The sequence below is a fragment of the Pan paniscus genome, chromosome 6, assembly GCF_029289425.2.
Source record: "Pan paniscus chromosome 6, NHGRI_mPanPan1-v2.0_pri, whole genome shotgun sequence".
Lineage (NCBI taxonomy): Eukaryota > Metazoa > Chordata > Mammalia > Primates > Hominidae > Pan > Pan paniscus.
This window is the reverse complement of record NC_073255.2, coordinates 44,148,293-44,168,592: the sequence shown is the minus strand read 5'-3', so window position 1 is coordinate 44,168,592 and position 20,300 is coordinate 44,148,293. Positions and strand designations below refer to the sequence as shown.

At 40.8% G+C, this 20,300-nt stretch overlaps 1 protein-coding gene and 1 non-coding gene across 5 annotated transcripts in view; one reads left to right on the top strand and one right to left on the bottom strand.

Moving 5' to 3' along the window:
* The window catches only part of POU6F2 (POU class 6 homeobox 2), a 491,076-nt gene that overhangs the window by 134,772 nt on the left and 336,004 nt on the right, over window positions 1-20,300 (bottom strand). The window lies entirely within an intron of this gene.
* LOC112440578 (small nucleolar RNA SNORA20) lies at window positions 5,462-5,593 on the top strand. Its single transcript, XR_003028608.1, has one exon. It is a non-coding gene; the product is annotated as a small nucleolar RNA SNORA20 (small nucleolar RNA).

The window sequence follows — 20,300 nt, the reverse complement described above, 5'->3', positions numbered from 1 at the left end:
GGATTTTGAAAAAGTGTAGAAGGTGAAAACTTGCTGGGGGGTCTGCCTTTATTCTTTTTTTTTTTTTAATTTTTCAAATTTTAGATTCAGGAAGTACATGTGCATGTTTGTTACGTGAGTCGATTGTGTATAATAGTGGTAATTTGGCTTCTAACGTACCCATTCCTCAAATATTGAACATTGTACTCCAGAGGTAATTTTTCATCTGTCATATGCCTCCAATCCTCCCTGTTTTGGAGTCCTCAGTGTCTATTATTTCTATTTTTATGTTCATGTGTACCCAGAATTCTGCCTTTATTCTTGGCAACAATGTCAAAAACAAGCAAAGTCAATTCTGCCTCAGAGATTATGATGTGTGACCATCTTGCATATGGTCAGTGTTATCAGCTCCAGAAGTATTGCAACACATGTCCTTAATCTGTCGTTTTGCTTCTTTTGCATTTAAGGCAGAGATCTAAGTGTCTCTTGAGATGTCAGGGGAAAATAAAGAGATAAATTCTTCCAATGAAAACATCCCTACACATTTCCTTGTATTGTCTGAGCCACCCAAGCTTCTTTCTTAGGTTGATTGTTTCTGCCAACTCTAGCAGCCTATCTCAAATTGTGGACCAGAATCACCAAGGGAGCTTGTAAGGAAATTAGATTCCAGAGAGTAGGGCAAAATCTGCATTCTAAAGACCTACCTCAGGGGATTGGGAACCATTACCCTTGGGGCTCCTAGCAGCCCTACAGGGAGCTGCAGCAAGTGGGGAAGTGCGACTTTTCCCTTGACTTTCAACCAGATCAGCTTGCAAATGCAGCTCCCCAACACTGAGACTATTTTTATTTTTATTTATTTATTTATTTATTTATTTATTTATTTTTGAGACAAAGTCTCACTCTGTCACCCAGGCTGGAGTGCAGTGGCACAATCTTGGCTCACTGCAACCTCTGCCTCCCGGGTTCAAGCGATTCTCCTGCCTCAGCCTCCCGAGTAGCTGGGACTATAGGCGCGTGCCACTGTGCCAGGCTAATTTTTTGTATTTTTAGTAGAGATGGGGTTTCACCATGTTAGCCAGGCTGGTCTCAATCTCCTGACCTCGTGATCTGCCTGCCTCAGCCTCCCAAAGTGCTGGGATTATAGGTGTGAGCCACCACGCCCGGCATGAGACTATTTCTTTTAAACAAATTGTTCTGCCATTAGAAAAAAAAATTGAAACAAGATGATTGGTTGTAAAGAAAAGAAATAGACATCTGGAAATCACCCAGTGTTCTTTAGTGCCTTTTGTTTTGGAAATTAGGGGAATTCACCAACCACTACCGCCTTTGTTGACATTTTAGGGCACACCCTTACTGGAATGTTTTAGGACAGGTTAAGTCTGAGACCTAATATTAGCTTTTAGATACCTCATTAAATAGGAAAGATAAAAAGCAAAGGATGTAAAGTAGAATGTAGAAGCTATGCAGGACTACCCCAGGGGAGCTGCACCTGCTCAGCAAAGTGTTGGGGGCGGGGGCTAAGCACTCAGAGGTGGCAAGTCCCCCATGAGTTCCCAGGGGGTGCTTGCTGAGGTCTCTTTATGGAACAGCTGACTTCCCCACTATTTCTACCTGCAGAATAACCCCATCTGGGCCTAAAATCTCAAAAAAGTAAGAGAAAGAAATTGAGAAAACATTCTAATGTGGATGTGGGTACCCCAAAGTAAAGTGCTTCTCCTCTCACTTACCCTAAAAAAGCCAGTCAGCCTACAATCTCACCCCAAAACACTGAGCTCTCCATTGCTTTTCCCAGTCCTTCCAGTTGTCTACTGAGTGCCAACCAAGATGAAAGAAAAACAATCCACACCTAGACTATTCCCCCATGAAACTGCAGGACACCAAAGATAAAGATCTTTTAAAATCCAAAAAGATTTTGGAGAGAAAATGAAGGGCCACATACAAAGAAACATAAATCAAACTGCTATCATACCTCTCAATAGCAAAACTATATAGCTAAAATCAGAGGACCAATGCCTTCAAAGTTCTGAGAGAAAGTTATCTCCCACCAAGAATTCTATTGCTAGCTCAACTGTCTGGCCAGGGCCAGAACAGAGGAAGGCCCATTTTGGAACTTACAAAGACTTAGACATCTTCTCTTTACATAATTTTATCCTTACATACTTTTTCTTACAAAGTTGAATAGGTACTTCAGCAAAATAAGGTTATGAACTAAGGAAGAGGAAGACAAAGGACCCAGGAAACAGCGTTGAAGTCACTCAAGAGAGCAACACAAGGGAGCCCCACTGCGACAGCTGTACAGCAGTTCTAGACAGCAGCCAGTCCACAGCAGAGCATAGGGGCAGAGGCTGTAAGGGGAAAAATCTGCAGAAAAAAGGGGGATTCCATAGTAATGAAAAAATATCTCAGATTTTGGAAGAATCTGAGAATGTGAAAAAAGAAACAAGAAAATTCAGGAAAAATCAAAGCTGTCGGGGAAAGTCACAATCCAAATATGAAGCAGCTGTTCCAAATTAGAACAAGAAGTCATTGAGCTTCCAGGAGAAAAACTGTTGGATTCAATGCTGAAGAAAAAGTAAGAAGTGAAAAGATGCTAGCCACTTCCTAAAGAAGATACACATTTCTTTTTATAATAATACTAATAATAATGATTTCAAAAGGAAGGGCAATAAGAAATTTCTGGCAAAACAAACAAACAGCATAAGAAACAAATGCATGGTTTTATAAGAAACAATAAGAGAAACAAACATAAACCAATTGTGCAATAAAATGTGATGTACTACTTATCAGGGAAATGCCTTTCAAAACCACAGCGAGGCCGGGCACGGTGGCTCACGCCTGTAATCCCAACACTCTGGGAGGCCGAGGCGGCCAGGTCACTTGAGGTCAGGAGTTCGAGACCAGCCTGGCCAACATGGTGAAACCCCGTCTCTACTAAAAAATATACAAAAATTAGCTGGGCGTGGTGGTGTGTGCCTGTAGTCCCAGCTACTCGGGAGGTTGAGGCATCGCTTGGACCCAGGAGGTGGAGGTTGCAGTGAGCCGAGATCACACCACTGCACTCCAGCCAGAGTGACAGAGCGAGACTCCATTTCAACAACAACAACAACAACAAAACAAAACAAAACTGGAGTGAGATACCACCTCACTCCGTTAAAATGGTTATTATCTAAAAGACAGAAAACAAGCGTTGGTGAGGACGTGAAGAGGGAATACTTACATACTATTGGTGGGATTACAAACTAAGACAGCCTTTGTGGAAAACAGCATAGAGGTTCCTCAAAAAGTCTAAAATGGAACTACTATATGATCTAGCAATCCCACTATTAGATGTATATACAAAGACAAATCAATATAGTCAAAGAGACATCTGTACCCTCATGTTTACTGCAGCACTATTCACAACAGCCAAGATATGGAATCAACCTAAGTGTCCAGCAACTGTGAATGGATAAAGAAAATGTGGTACATATCCATAACGGAATACTGTTTAGCCATAAAATGAATGAAATTCTGTCATTTGCAGCAACATAAATGAACCCCGAGGACATTATGTTAAGTGAAATAAACCAGACACAAAAAGACAAATACCACATGATCTCACTCATATGTGGCATCTAAAAAAGAAAAGCCATAGAAGCAGAGAGTAGAACAGTGTTTACCAGAGAGTGGGGAAGGGTCAGGGGAGGAGAGGCAAAGCTTGGTCAATGGGTACAGACTTAAAATTAGATAGGAGGAGTAAGTTCTGGTGTTCTGTTGCACAGTAGGGTGACTGGGTAACAGTAAGGTATTGTACATTACAAAGTAGCTAGAAGAGAAAATGATAAATGCACGAAATAATGAATACAACATAGATACGCATGGAAATATCAAATGGTAACCCATAAATATGTACAATTTCAATGTCAATTAAAATAAATAACTTAATTGAAAGTAAAACGTGGTGTGATTTTGAGCATTTGGTGGCGTATGAAAGGATGATGCACTTGGGTGTTTTCTTTGAGTGGCACTAAAATCCACACTGAGAGGAATACTTGATCACTGCGTATTTTTTTGGCTCTGCAGGAAATAATAAGGTAGCCATATTAAAGTCAAGAGTGTTTACTGACTTGCAATTTTTGGAACAACCTATAAACAAAGCATGAAAGATTTCACGAGAACACAAAAGCTATCATCCTTGACCATGTGGAAGGGAACGCTTGGTGGGAGGGAGGAGGGGAAGGGAGGACTGGGGTACTACGTGGAGAGTAAAGAGATGGCTCTGCAGTTGACAGAACAAATAGAGACTTAAACATGTTACTTAAAATTATACAGTTAACTAAAAATAGTGCTATGCTTCTCTTTGGAGCAGGGAGAAAAAGAGAGTGAGAGATGTTGTAAGTGAACTAAACCCTCATACTCCATAGCAGGAAATGAACAGATGATATATCAAGTTAATAAAAGACAGAGATAAACTGGAAGTCTTTGGAAATACGGAGGTAAACTCATAAAGCCTAAAACCAGAAATGGTTAAATGTGATTCTCCTGGGGAGTAATCCTGAGGGTGGAGAGGAGGATGGCTGAGAACTTAGCATGTTTTCAGAAGCCTTGTGGATTGAATTGATTTTTAACCACATGCATGTATTACATTGATAAAAAATTTAAACAAAAATTAGTTTCAAAACTATGGCTACATTTTATATGATAACAGCAAATTCCTATGTTTTAGGCACTGTTTTAAGTATTTGACGTTAATTTCTTCATTGGTTTTCTCAACAACCTTATAAAGTAAGTCTCCTAAATTGGACTCTCTCAGATGCAGACTCTGATCTAAGGATTTGAGTGCAAATGATTTAAAGAAGGGCTCCCAAGAAAAACCAGGAGGGGAGTGAGGACAGCAGGATGGGAGGGCAAGAAGCCAAGCAAAGACAGGATTTCAGGGCAAGTCCCAGCCTCATCCTGATTCCAGGGAGCTCTGAAGCATAAATGACACCTTGAGGTTTATCCTGCCTCACAGAGTCCCTCTATTCCCTTGACTTCTCCCAACACCAGTGAATCATTGATTCCAGCTGGGGACGGGGCATAAACTCCAAAACATTTTGACTTTCCGTAAGGGGGCGGTGACTTCGGTGCCTAAGAATCAAATGACTTCTAAGAATCAAAGTATATATTTTAAAACTATTATCAGAGGTGTTTATACTATGTAACAGGCCATGTTAAAGTACTCTTAAGAAAGTAGAAATTGCCCTCAAGAGAGGCAAGCTATGAATTTCCATGGAGCAAATTTATAATGGGTTGGTGAAAGCACAATCATATCAGGTCTTCTTGGCTTGCTTTCTGTCTCATATACACAGACATATAATAATAATATATTATTATATTTATTATATATTATACAATTATATATATTTACAATAATATATACCATGTAATTATATTTTATACAGATTTACAATGTTATATATAATATATATATTACACCAAGCCATGTTAAAGACACAGATGGCTTCCCATTTATTTGCTGCTTATAGTCTCACTGTGATATGAGCAATTATACACATGGGATAAAATAATATTGAGCCACTGTAAATTGAGATGAAGTAATCGTTTTCATCTCTTCTGCATGGACTAGACATTGTTTCTGTCTAGTATATCTAAATATCCTTGAACTGGTGAAGGTTTTAACATATTGACAGAAACTAAGTGTCTATCAGATGAAGGTTAGTCATTACGGGAAGTACAGAAAGACGGCATCACAGAAGCCAATTCTGAGGTTGGAGTGGTGGTCGGAGGCCATGCCCTATCTGGTCCAGCTGGCAGGCATATCCCACTGTGTAGACACATGTGGCCATTATATCTCTGAATAAATTGACATGTCAAGACCTGTATTTATACTCATCTTGCAACCTTCTGACAAGATAAGGATTTTCATGGAATTGTCCTTTACAAGCAGAGAAGGTGTTGATCAAAGGGCAATAATATTAGCGCCACTTGACAATTATATTTCTCTTTGTAAATTAAAATGGGCATTCTGGTTTTATAATCTATCTTCTTCAGTTTGAGTCAGCATTGTGATATTCTGATCCAGCCTAGGACACTAATTAAATTGAGTTTCTTGCCATAGGCTGAGATCTAGACCCTATACAGGACCAAATTCATCTTTGGCTCCACTGATGATACCAACTGTGGCATGAACCTTCTCTTGAAAAGTCAACAATAGACATTTGTTCCTGATAGATTAAGAAATATTCCCTAGGACTATTCCACAGGATGCTAGTGTCACATATGTTCCATGAAAAACAAGTGTCCAATGGCCAAAAAATTTATTTGGGAGATCCTGCATGTTTCATCCTACTTTTGGAAATCCAGTGAGCATTAGAATATTAATGGCTAGAATTTCAGCATTAAAGAAACCCGATTCGGCCGGGCGCGGTGGCTCACGCCTGTAATCCCAGCACTTTGGGAGGCCGAGGCGGGTGGATCATGAGGTCAGGAGATTGAGACCATCCTGGCCAACATGGTGAAACCCCATCTCTACTAAAAATACAAAAATTAGCTGGGTGTGGTGGTGCGTGACTGTAGTCCCAGCTACCTGGAAGGCTGAGGCAGGAGAATTGCTTGAACCTGGGAGACGGAGGTTGCAGTGAGCCGAGATCATGCCACTGCACTCCAGCCTGGGCGACAGAGCAAGACTCTGTCTCAAAAAAAAAAAAAAAAGAAACCCAATTAACATTTTCTATCCAATACTGACCAAACTCATTTGACCTTGGAACACCATCTTTTTTTTTTTTTGACACAAACTAATGCATACATATATGGAACTAATATTATTGGGGGGGGGTCCACTTAGAAATAACCTGAAGGTGTCACTGTCTTTGTTGTCAGACATGACTGTTTTACAAATGAAGAAATTTTATACATATGTCTATATATATATGTACACAGAATTTTATATATATATGATTTATATATTTTATATTAGGATCTCTGGAGAACATGATGAACTATTTTCAATATAAAATAAACATAACAAAATTCTTTTTCTTTTTTAGAGTGGGGAGTCTCACTATGTTGCCCAGCCTGGCCTTGATCTCCTGGACTCAAGCAATCCTCTCAGAGTAGCTGGGACTACAGGCATATACCACCATACCTACCTTGCCTATTGATATTCTTGTTTACCCCTAATAAGATTGTATGTGTTAATCCATATGTCAAGCTTATCCAGTGTGATGAAACTGGCGAATTCACACTGAAGAGAAACTTTGAAGGTAATAAACATCCTTGATTGATAAAAAATATAAAGGTGTTAAAATATAAATATGTGTTAAGTGGGTATGTGCATATGAATTTCTGTTTTTTTTTTTTTGAGACAGAGTCTCCCTCTGTCACCCAGGCTGGAGTGCAGTGGCGTGATCTCAGCTCCCTGCAAGCTCCACCTCCTGGGTTCACACCATTCTCCTGCCTCAGCCTCCCAGGTAGCTGGGACTACAGGCGCCCGCCACCACGCCAGGCTGATTTTTTGTATTTTTAGTAGAGACGGGGTTTCACAGTGTTAGCCAGGATGGTCTCAATCTCCTGACCTTGTGATACGCCCACCTCAGCCTCCTAAAATGCTGGGATTATAGGTGTGAGCCTCCATGCCTGTCCTGAATTTCTTAATAAATGCAGTTTTCATGAAGGCAAAGTATTTCAGATAGTCTGGTAGGAAAGGAGAAAGAAATACAAAATAGGGTCTTAAAGTGTGCAAAGGTGGGAAACTGGAGCTGGGACTTTTCTGACCAACTAGGACAACCTGGGGCTTAGCTGAACTCTCCCCAGGCTCTGGGAAAGCATCATTGTTATGGATTTTCAGCTGTGAGGAGCTTGGTATGAAAATTCTGCTCCTCGAATAAGCCTACAGCATGAGTTAAAGAAGAAAATGCAGTTCTATCAATACTAAACATTTTAACAAGATCTTCTTTAAGACAAAAAATTTAAATAACCCTCTTCTGCCTTTTCCCATCAAATTTCAAGTATTTTCCAGGTGTTAATGCAATAGCAAATTAGAACTCCTAGGGTTTGAGTGGGCATTTTGACTTAATTCTGGTGGATAGATTTTACATGTTCCTTGATTTTGCTTAATTGATGTTTGGATAACCTGCAAGGAATCCATAGACTGTTTATGGAAACATTGATTCTTGATTTGAAATCTGTTTGCTCAGCAGATGGGACCAAATTTATCCATCAGAGAATCTTGCCCTCGCACAAGAACTAGTAGTATTCTTTCCTTACAGAGTTTGGCAGAGGATTGGTGAAGAACATGGCAGAAACAATGGGACTCTCCTTGGATAACGGTTCTTCGTGCTTTGCAAATTCTCCAATACACGGATAACCAAGTGGTTGTTGTTGTTTTTCTAGAAATCTGAGATTCACTGTCTATGCCTCACTGTCTTCTTGAAACCAAATGAGTTTAAGGACAGAATATACATTTGGGTGAGATAGGAAGCAGCTCACAAAAGTGCTCACATTCAATCCCATTATTTTTCCTCCATTAATGTGAAAAAGACCTATTTACATCTTTGATGACTTCTTAGAAGGCCAATCCACCTTGGAGGTTAAAAGGTTTAAAATTAGAGCTAACATTTATTGAGCATGGGTTTTCCAGGGATATTTTTACTTTTATAAAAATTAAGGTAGAAGAGAACCCATAAGCCATATTCACTAAAAATTATGCTACCGGTATGGGGTAAGGGAGAAGTATGCTCAGTTTATATTCCTGTGTTAATAAAATAATTCCTTAAATTCAGCAAAGCAAGATGCACCCCGGCTTTCAAAGCATCAGTGTTTGACTTTTCCTTCAAATGGAGATTTGTAGGAGAAAATATTACAGACAATTCAATGGCTACTGTGCCTGGTTTAAACACAGCACTATGCGCACTCAAATTTCTTTCAGACTATAGACACATGGGCCAGTGCTTATTTTCATGGTTGATTTAATCCATCCCCTGTGCCAGTGTGGGGATTATTCCCTACAGTTATTCTCCAGTGATCTGTCAGTTCAGATTAAAAAAAGTTAAGTGACAAAGATGCAGTGGCTGATTCCTTTAGAAGGCTGTGGAAGCTGGAGTATATAGCAAGAGACTTCTTTTTAAGGATCTGACTATGTTCTCTCTTTAATTTCCCTCATATCGCCATGAATCTTTCTTATCTAGGCTGAAGTTTAAACTTCCTAAACAGGCAATTCAATTTTGTTCATATACAACAATTTCAGGGTTGCCAAAAAGGGTTTCCAGATCTTACTTCATTGGCTCTTGCTTAGTTTTTAAGAAGAGGAGATAGCATATATTTCCTCACTTTACAGATGAAATCTAAGACATGATTCTAGGACCACATGGATCCTAGCTTTGCTTGGGATACACAATAAATGATAATACTGTCTCTTAAGCTACATCTCTTTTTATATTTTGAGATATAGGATTCAAAATATACCTTTGCCAGATTTGTAATTCTGTTCCAGATTCTTTGAGAAGAAACCTGCAATAAAATGATTTTAATTGTATAGCAAAATGTTACTCATGTTAATGCTAAAAGTTACTCATATCATAAATATTATTATTATTCTCACTCTTATTTTCTCTTTTCATCTCTACAATAGAATTCTTCAGTAGGATTATGAAGATACTGGGTGAGTAATTTGGTTATTTTGTATTGATGTGCAAATTAGTCATTCAATTCACACATTCATTTTAAAGGCTTTCATATGTACTAAGCTAAAAAGAAGGCAACTGACAGTTTTAACAAAATAATTACATTAATTCTACACTCTGCTGCGAGAAAAGGGTCATCAAAAATAGAATCCTAAGAAAATTCATAAAAAACAATACAATGCTGGACTATTAATGGGGCTAGGATGTAATATGGTTGCATCATCTATATGATTACAAATGTTTTCTGCAAATGTCTCATGGATTTCAGCCAGGATGGTTGGTCTTGCTTATGAGAAGTAAAATAGTATTATTTTTACTTTGTCTACTGCAATGTGGACAAAAGGGGCAAATAGAAATGGATCAGTCAGGATAGGCTAGGTTATGCTGCGATAACAAGCAACCTCAGCATCCCAGTACAGTTTACTTCTTTACGTGTCCTAAATCATCAGGGGGCTCAGCTCATTGTAGTCACTTAGGTGGCCAAGCTGGTGGAGCACCTACTATCTTGAACATTACCAGAAGGAAAGAGAGCTTTTGAGAGTGAGAATTGAATGCTCTGGGCCAGAAGTAGCCCCCATCACTTTCTCTTGAAACTCACTGGCCAGCACTGGTCACGTGGCACCACTTGAATGCAAGGAGACCAGGAAGTGCCAAAGTGTCAACTCTCAGAGAGCGGGAGAGCCAGGGAAGTTTGGTGAACTACATTAGTGACCTCCACAAAGGTCTCACTCTGCCCCTCAGATGGTTTCCATATTTATCACTTCCTTTCCATTTTCATTTCCCTTTGTTTAACCTCATTTTGTCTTGTCCGCATCACTGCAAGAGCCTTTTTTTCTTCTTTTTTTTTTTTTTTGAGATGCAGTTTTGCTCTTGTCCCCAGGCTGGAGTGCAGTTGCGCTATCTTGGCTCACTGCAAGCTCCAAATCCAGGGTCCAAGCAATTCTTCTGCCTCAGCCTCCCAAGTAGCTGGGATTACAGGCACCTGCCACCAGGCCTGGCTAATTTTTGTATTTTTAGTAGAGATGAGGTTTCACCATGTTGGCCAGGCTGGTCTTGAATTCTTGACCTCAGGTGATCACCTGCCTCAGCCTCCCAAAGTGCTAGGATTACAGGTGTGAGCCACCTTGTCTGGCAGTGCAAGGGCCTTTTAACTGACCTCTAATCTCTTGCCTTCCTCACTCTCTCTCTCATTTATTAAATTAACTAATGTTATCAAGCCATTTGCCAAGTGCCCATCTGCCACCAGAATTATCTTTGTAAAACACAGACAAGATTATCCTATTAATTTTTTTAAAGAAGGGAATATGATATCTCTCAGCCCAAGGAATTAAACCATAGTGCTCAGCCCAATATTAGAGAATGAGGGAGGGCACTTTGACTTCAACCCACTTTTCTAGAGACACTCTGACCTCTTCTGAGAACCTCACTTCTAGTCCAGAGGTAGAAGCTGATGGTCCATGGCCATCCACAGCCAGCAGACGGGGATGTCCCACTTCCACACATGGAAACAGGGCTTGAAAAAAGTTTGAATTGGTTGACAAGACTAAAAAATCAGGAGAGCCTCCATAAAATATGTATTGTCCATTTTTCTTAAAGACAAAACAAAACACAACCCCACATCCAGAAGGTCTGGCAACATGACCCTGCATGGGGACTGGAGCTGAGTGCAGCTGTCCTCTTGCTGGGATCCATGGCAGCCAGAATGAACTGCCCCCTCTCCTGAAATTCTATGAGGGGACATCCTGTTGTGCATTGCACCACAATTAATGTGTCCCTGGATGGTTCTTTTACCAACTAGCTCCCTAAAGAAGGTAACCATTTTTATGCAGGACTTTTTTTTTTTTTAAATCTTCCTGTCTTCTCTCTCAGCAACCTGCATATAGCAGATGTTCACTAAATAATTAGGAATTATAATTGTAGGGAGCTGTAATTTGATTGGCCACTTGATGACTTCAGCTTATTCTTCCTACCTAACATGTATCATGTGCTTGCTTTGGTTAAGTTCACAAAAGTAGAGATACCACTGGAGAATTTCTGAGGTTCACAAGATCCACTGCTCAGGGTTCTAGGAGACTACCTATAAATCACGTGACCTCTGAGCCTGCATGGAGCTGCAGTTAATTTGGGGGAATGGTATAGATTTATTTTTCTAAAAAATCAAATTCTTGTGTTCCTTTCTTGAAAATATATAACTGTACAGGCCAAGGCAGCCATCTGGATGCATCTGGAGCCATATCCTAAAAATTCTGTAAAATAATTTTGTTTATGAACTAGCAAGTTATTAAAGGAAGTGAATGAACACCGCCTAAGAATCCAGGATTTGAAGGTGTGCTATAGGAATTCAATAGGAAATATGTATATGAAATGTGGTTAAAGAGGAAATGACAAGCTTGGAGAGCCCTGAAAGGTTATCTGGATAAACAGAAAAGTACTGCAGGTAGGTCTGAGATGGACAGATTAAATCATAATCTTAGAAGAGCGAAAAGTGTCATCCTAACCAAGGGCTGACCCAAATTCCACTCAATCTGGAGAGAAACATAATAGAGCACATGGATTAAGAGGGTTTGAGTTGAAGGTCAGGTTTTTAGTATGTCTGGGCTGGCAGGATGTAAAAGTCAGCCAGGCATAACAAACACGTTGCCCTGTTGAGTGAGCAGGCGGCGGAAGGGCCAAAGCATAAGGTGCGAGTGAGGCCCATGGGTCAGTTACTCACTTCTCTTCCCCTGGTCACGCTCCACTCCTGGCCATCTGCAATTGCATGCTCTGTCCCTAAGGGGAACCAGGCAAAAGTATAGGATGGGTGAGCACAGATTCGCTAATAGGACAGGTAAAGCAACACACAGATCCCTTCTACTCACAACGAATGAGAACATTTAACACTAATTTCAAACAGTTTATAGAAAAGCTATTTAGAGGAGGATGAGAATTTGAGTTTTACGGCAAGATAGCAACTCAAAACTATAAGGTACCTACTTCATGAAGCCTCTCATTGTTTGTCTGGACTCATGTAATAGTCTCCTGTTTTCTCTCTCTCTCTCTGTCTCTCTCTCTCTCTCTATATATATAAATATATACAATGTTTATTCTTAAAGTACAGCTCCCTCCTCCCCTACTTCTCTTTCTCCCTCTCCCTTCCTTTCTTCCTCCTCCATTTTCCTCCCTTCCTTCCAATGCATCTTCTCTCCTTACTCTAAAAATTTATTAAGCACCTGCATTATGCTGGCGAATGTGCAGACAATTGAACTTATAAACATAACTTCAACTGTGATTCTGCCTTCCTGCACTTCATTCACATCCTATCTGGGAAAACAGACATGCAAATGCTCAAGCACAAGGTGATATGTCAATATTTCTTCTTGGTTAATAATTTTCACTGTCTCCCCACATCTCCAGAGAGTACACATCCTCTCCCTTCACATCAAAGCCCTTCACGACTCTGCTCTAAGCCCACTTTCAGGTTTTAGCTCCCAACATTCTTCTGGGTGTAACCTCACACTCTAGCTGCCCACTGCACGTCATTTCACACTCACACCTGGCTTTTGCTCATGATTTGTTCTGCTTTCTGAAATGACCCCTTAGCTCCCCCTCCTTCTATTTCCCTCTGTCATGATCCTACCCTTCTTTCAAAGCTCAGCTCTTCTTTCTGGGCAGCCTCTTCTGCTCCCATTTACACAAAGTAGGTATAATGAAGTGATGCCCTGGTTATGGTACACACAGTAGTGCCCCCTTATCTTGTGGTTTTTCTTTCCTCGGTTTCAGTAACCTGTGGTCTGAAAAGATTACAGTATTTTGAGAGAGGGAGTGAGAGACCACATTCACATAACTTTTATTACAATATATTGTTATAATTGTACTATGTTATAGAAGAATTGTTATTTATTTATTTTTGAGACCAAGGGCTCACTCTGTGGCCTAGGCTGGAGTGCAGTGGTGTGATCATGGCTCACTGCAGCCTCGACCTCCTGGGATCAAGCGATCCTCCCACTTCAGCCTCCCAAGTAGCTGGGACTACAGGTGCATGCCACCATGCCTGGTTAATTTTTTAAATTTTTGGTTGAGATGGGGTCTCACTATGTTGGCCAGGCTGGTCTCCAACTCCTGGCCTCAAGCAATCTTCCCACCTTAGCCTCCCAAAGTCCTGGGATTACAGGCATGGGCCACTGCACTCGGCCAAAAATTGTTGTTGTCGTTAACCCCTTACTATACCTAATTTATAAGTTAAACTTTATAGGTATGTATAAATAGGAAAAAGCATAGTATATAGAGGGTTCAGTACTATCTGCAGCTTCAGGTAACCACTGGGGGTGTTGGAACATGTGCTCCCTCAGAAAAGCAGCAACTACTGTATGTCTTTTATATTAATAGTTGTTAGCCAACATTAGAACACTATTGTCCTAGTTCAGACCATGCTGAAACTCCAGGGCTGCAAAAACACTTTTTGGATTATGAACCCCTTTGAGAATCTGATAAAAAAAAAATGTACCCTTTACCGAGAGATGTGTTTATACTTATAAATTTAACATAATTTCTCAGGGAATTTCAGGCCCCTCTAAAGTTCATCCAGAGACACCTACCCACCTGATGACTGACAGCATCTGCGGGGGACCAGGCTACAGGTCCGGGTGAAGGGCATCTGTCCCTGAAACATATGGCCCTTCCTGGCATCCATTGATGGGGAGAGGTAGGTCTTCTGATGGAGATTCAGAATCTGGAAGGTGGGCCACAGGTGGTTGAGGGAACTCTGGCCACTTGTTGGTTTTTATTCTCTTCAGTCAGGTCTTAAGAATTCTTATCTAGCCTCTGGACCTCCCAGGTGAGAAGAGTTAAAGCCTCTCTGCCCCATGGAGGTTCATTCTGAGTGAGCTAAAGGTGCAAGCCATATTATCTGATGGGAGGTTACCCTCTGAGCCGGCTTAAAGTCATGTTTAAATAGTCTAGCCTAGTCTCATTCTGTTATGGGCCTTCAGATCAGACACTATAGTGCATTGCTGAAACAAGATGCATAGAGGATGTCTGAGAATTAGGTAGACATCTCTTCATGCTTTGTTTATATTATACAGAAATATGATTTTAAATAGTAATTTTGGAAAGAGCTACTGGTGTTCTGTGAGTCCCACTCTCTGAAGGAGTAGGGACTCTTTCCCCTTCATTTTATACCAAGAAAATGGGGCTTCCATGGAGCTGGTTTATGTCCCTGCAGTAGGGAGTCACATCAGACCTGTGTTGGCCTCTTGTTGGAAAATGCCACAGGTAAAAAGACAGGCTGGTTAGCTGCTCTAACAGGGAGGCTATGGAGAGATTGTGGCCCTGGTGGCTGGCACTTGAGGCTTGCATGAGAATTTCCTCGGGGCTGGATGTGGGTCACATGAGTGACAAAACCCTAGCATGGCCCACTGAGATTGTGTCTGAGAGAGTCCCGTGCAGAGGTGAATATATCTCAGCATGCAGAATTTAGAGGTAGGGCATCACCCACATTAAAGGATCTGTATTTGAGAGGCCAGGATTGGGAGGTTTCCAAAAACCACAATACCATCCCCCAGAAAGAGTTATCTGTAAATATCTCCAAGTCCAGTGAGCGTGAAGCCAGCCAACAGTAGTTAGTGACCATCAGTAGAAACCATCCCTGCTTCTTTTCCTCTGAAAGAGTCAGAAACTAAAGATAGAGGAGGAGGAGCTGAAACTGTAGGTGGCGAACAAAGAGAGATTCCCTTTCCCAGTTACAGGCTTTCTGCTTACAATTTGGTTGACATGTAGGACGTGGGAGGTGAAGGGGTCTGAAACCTCAAATCAAATTGGAGTTTTGTTTTGTGTTTATGAGGCAGGGTCTCCCTTTGTCACCAGATTGAGGTGCAGTGGTGTGATCATGGCTCACTCCAGCCTCAAAATCCCAAGCTCAAGTGATTTTCCTGCCTCAGCTCCTCTAGTACCTGCATGCACCACCACATCCAACTAATTTTTTAATTTTCTTAGAGATGGAGTCTCACTATGTTGCCCAGGGTGGTCTCAAACTCCTGGGCTCAAGCCATCCTCCCGCCTCAGCCCTCCAAAGTGCTGGGATTACAGGTGTGAGCCATTGCGCCCGGCCCCAAGTTGGAGTTTTGACTATTACCTGGGTTTGTACGTTCTACTTATTAAAGCAAAGTAGTGTTTATATTACCTAGCAGTAGCCTGGGATGTTACAGGACTTCCTTGAGTTGTCATTTGGGGGTAAGGGAAGAACCAGCCCTAATGAATAAGTTGAAGGCCACAGTGAGTTGAACAAGTCATGTAGTGATTGCACTAACCTCAGAGGAACTGAGCCTTGCTTTGTTTTTTTCCTAAGAGAGCAGAAGGGTTCTTTTGCAGCAGACACATAAGAACTACTGGGTTAAGTGCACTGTATTTTCTTCTGTGCCTTTCCTCCTTTTCTCTCTGGTGTTGTCTTTGTGAGTCTAGGACCTTTGTTGAGGAGAGGGGTAAGTTTCTCTTTCTTTGGAAATGTTCATTCAGTATTCAGCACATATTTATTGACTGTGCACTGCAGAGGCTATCAAGCCTCAGGGTACAGAGGGATCACCAAGGGTGCTTGTAAAAATGCTGATTCCAGGGCCCCACCTATGCAGATTTTGATTACATACCATGTAGTGGGCTGAGGAATTGGCAGCCTTTAAACAAGCTTCTGGTGCAGGGGTCCTTGGTCCATACGTGAGTAGTGCTGGTCTCTACTGGTTTCCTGGCACTGTGCTGGGTGCCTAAATATCACAAGAAATCAGGCATATTTCTTACCCTCAAAAATCTAACAGTTTGGTGGCATATGTAGCTGGCCTGTAAATTATCAACGTGTTTGAGCATGTGTTTCTTTGGAAGTATTTACAAACCATGAGACAGCAATAGGGTTAGTGTGGGAAGAGAGAGAAAAAAACCCTTGTAAGTGCCAAGCAAAAAACGTTTCCTACTAGTGAGACAGTCAGGCTGGGAAGAAAGGGAAAATGAAGGGTGAAGTCTTTAAGAGGCTCACCACAGTGAAAGAGTGACTAGTAATTTGAGGATTCCTTTGCCAGCATTCTGCCAAATGTATGAGAATTAGAGATGTCAGGGTCCTTGGAACTCATCAAACCCAATTTTACCCTTGAGAAATAAAGAAAATGAGACCCAGAGACCCTGAATGATTTGCTCAAGTGCACACAGAGAAGAAGGTAGGATTGTTTATCTGATACATTTTGAATATATGTTGAATCAATAATCACTTATGCCAAGGTGGGTCATTTATTGGCTTAGAATTCTGGAGGCAGTTCTGTACCTAATAGTTAAAATCCCTGTAAATATGTGATTCAATGAGGAATATAATTAGAAAGGCCTCCAAAAACTTCTTTTTAAATAACCATTTTGTCTAAGATAAAACAAGTAAGTGAAAAGAAACCCCCATGGTAATGTATTATGTCTTAGCTTTTGACCATAAATTATTAAAACTGAAAAATATCTTTGGCACAAAAACTGAGTTGTGAATACATCTTCATTTGTTCAGGCACCATGTATTTATTGAGAGCCTACTATGTTCCAGGCAACCGGTGATGACTTCCAAGCCAACATGGACTATGAAAGAGGGATCCACTTTAGAAAGGACACAGCTCCCTCTGGGTGTGTGCTGGCTTTTTACAAGCCATCGGCGAGTTCCAATCATGTCGGCAGCCTCTGTGCAGGCTTAGCTGACTGGGGAGTCAGTTTTACATGCCACTGAGCTAGGGTGTTCTCTGAGAGATACTGCCCCTCCAATGGCAAGGCCAGGTTAAGCAGCTCAGCGACACTTACTTCCTTGTAGCATAAAGGATAACTTACTGCGGAGAGGGTGGGATTTGAGAAAAAGAAATTCCTGCTCTGGAATAAAGCACCTGGCTTATCTTGAGAAGGAAGGTGAGCTCCTGATTCTTGCCTTGGGAAGAACATCAGAGTCTTCCCTCTCAGGCTGAGACAATCCCATGTCACTGGGAAGCTTTTGTTAATCTCAGGCTATGTTTCTGATTTTGCCCCTCACTTTTCAAGTGAAAGACTTGAAAGAGAATGGATATTCAAAAAGACTCACCTCCACATGAGTTTATTTCTCTTTTATTATTAGGTGGTTAACAAAATCAAGTTCTATTCTGAAACTAATAATTGTAACATTTCATCTTCCTCCAGCAACAGCAAAGTGCAGCAATAGGATGAAGTGGCCTGTTGCCTTGTCTTACAAATAAATACTTTAAAAGTCTGAAGATCCATTTAGGAAGGGAACTAGGAAACCTAAAGTCTTTCACAGGAGACAATACACAGAGGACTGTGAGCTACACCAACTTAGGGGCTCCCAAGACATAAGTCTTACATGGAACATAGCACAAAGAACTTGGCAAGCATGGGGACTGCTGGGTATCCCCAGAGCTGCTTGACCCCACATTGTGGTGGTGAGACTCACTCACACTGCAATCAGTGGGTACTGGGTGAAAACTCAGGGGGCTCAGGGGCAAGCTAGGTTCCTAGGATATTTCTCAGCCACACTGCCTGAGGTCCAAACCCTTTACTGTCAGGTATTCGCATGTGGGTCCCTGGATATGTTGGGGACGAGTGTCACATGAAACTCTGAATAAGATCACAATTACACTTTGTTAGTGTTAGAGTTAAAAAAGGAAATCAAAACACTAAGTCCCTGCCAGTGTTCAGAGGCTGCCTGGAAGCAAAATAAATTCAAATCTGTCAGCCCGGTGACCCAAATGGTATGGTTTGGGCATTTAAAACAGGAATGCTGAAAAGATAGCAAGTTGAATATTGAACCCTGTCAATAGACTGAGGCATGCTATTTCTGAGATTTCTACTGTCATTACTACTGTTACTATTCTTATTCCTGGTCTGACTGTGACCACTCTCATTGCTGTTACTCCTACTGCTACCAATATTACTACCAGGACACAGTGCTAAATCGAACTTAAACTCAAGGAAGGGCCTCCTCAAGCTGCTCCCAACCAACTTCTCTCATCTTAACTGGCAGAATTTTTCTCACAGGAGAAGTATATCAAAAAGATAAACCATTTAATTTGGGGACAAATTATGTAACTAAATCTTAGATCTTTTGTCTATATAATTAGAAAAAATTCGTCACTCCACATGGGTGTTATAAAGCCAAAGTAAAGTTGTGCATGTAAAGTCCTAGGTCCGTGTCACCCATGAAGTCGGAACACTGAACGTGTTCATTCTTTCCTTTTCTTTCTCCCCAACCTACTGCCATTCTTGCTACTGGAGACTCCAACCAGGACTTAAGGGAGAGATCCATGGGATAAGTGGGAGAGTTTGAAGGAGAAAGGGGAATGGAATAAAGAAGATTAAAGCAGAGCTGCCCTGCTCTAGTAGCTATGATGAGGGGCCACTCAGATAGTAAGGCTGCCTGCCGGAGGATGGAGGAGAGTGGGAACTGACCATAAACCAGTGGCCATTTATTTTTCTAACAATACAGATTTACTGGCCCCAAAACACAAACTAAACTAATGCAATCAAAATGTTTATGGATCATTCATTGAGTACCTATTATGTGTCACACTTAATACACCTCCTCTAACCCTTGCAAAAACCCCTGGTGCTTCATTTGCACATATGACTTAAGGGACTTGTGTTAATGACCAGCTGCAAGCCAAGCCAGGAAAATCCTTCCTGCAGTGACCCTCGAGTATGGATACTTCCCTGGAAAAATTAACACTGTAAATGTTAAGGAAATGTTTAAAAGTGAAAAGAAGATTCTCTCCTAGGTTTGATAGAATTAGAGTAGCAAGCCTTTCTCAAAAATCCTAACCTATACATAGCTGTACATAGCAGCCATCCCCTACTCAACAACAAATGGGAAGCACAAACTTTTCTTTCTATGCTATAAAACATGATACTGAAACTGACGGCACCATAAATCTCAAGTCACGGAAACGCTGTGAAATGTTACGTGTAACAGTGCAGTGTTACAGGTAAGACCACAGAGGTTGAAGTTTTGCTATGTTTTGATTTTGATCACCTGAAGACCATCTTTCAGAAGTTCTTTACTGTCACGGTGCCATGACTAAGAGGTTTTTTTTTTTTTAAGTTATCTACTTTAAAGTTCAGAAGAGTAATTACCTCAGTTGGGCTTAAGCAGGTACATTTCTAAAGAACTAGGAACAATTCTTTTTTTATTCAGAGCTTTAGATCTCTTTAATGCCTTTGCTAGAGTTTACTTCATGTATCCTTTAGAATCAAAGTGTGATTAATTTCGGTTCCAACAAAAAATAAGTTTTTGTAAATGTAAGAATAAATGTTTTATGTTTTTACTGTGGCATGGAATGTTCTTATGAATTCTATAACTTGCCAACTGGACTCAGAAACAGCAATAGCCTTACAAAACATGATTATTAGGAACATAAGAGTGACAAAACAGAAAAGCAAACAAATACAAATGTTTGTTTCATGCTCTTCCTTACCACTCCCAGCAAAAATGCCCTCTCATCAAAATGCCCTAAACCAACTCAATGCTTTTTAGAATCTTTAGCTCATTCACATAAGGTCTTTTACCCTTACATCAAAGAAATACTGAAGCTTGCTTCAACCAAGGCCCATGCCTAGCTGGGAGGAGTTGCCTGAAGATCATATTAATGACAATTTTCAAAAGAAATAGGGGATGATCTGCTTGCTCAATTA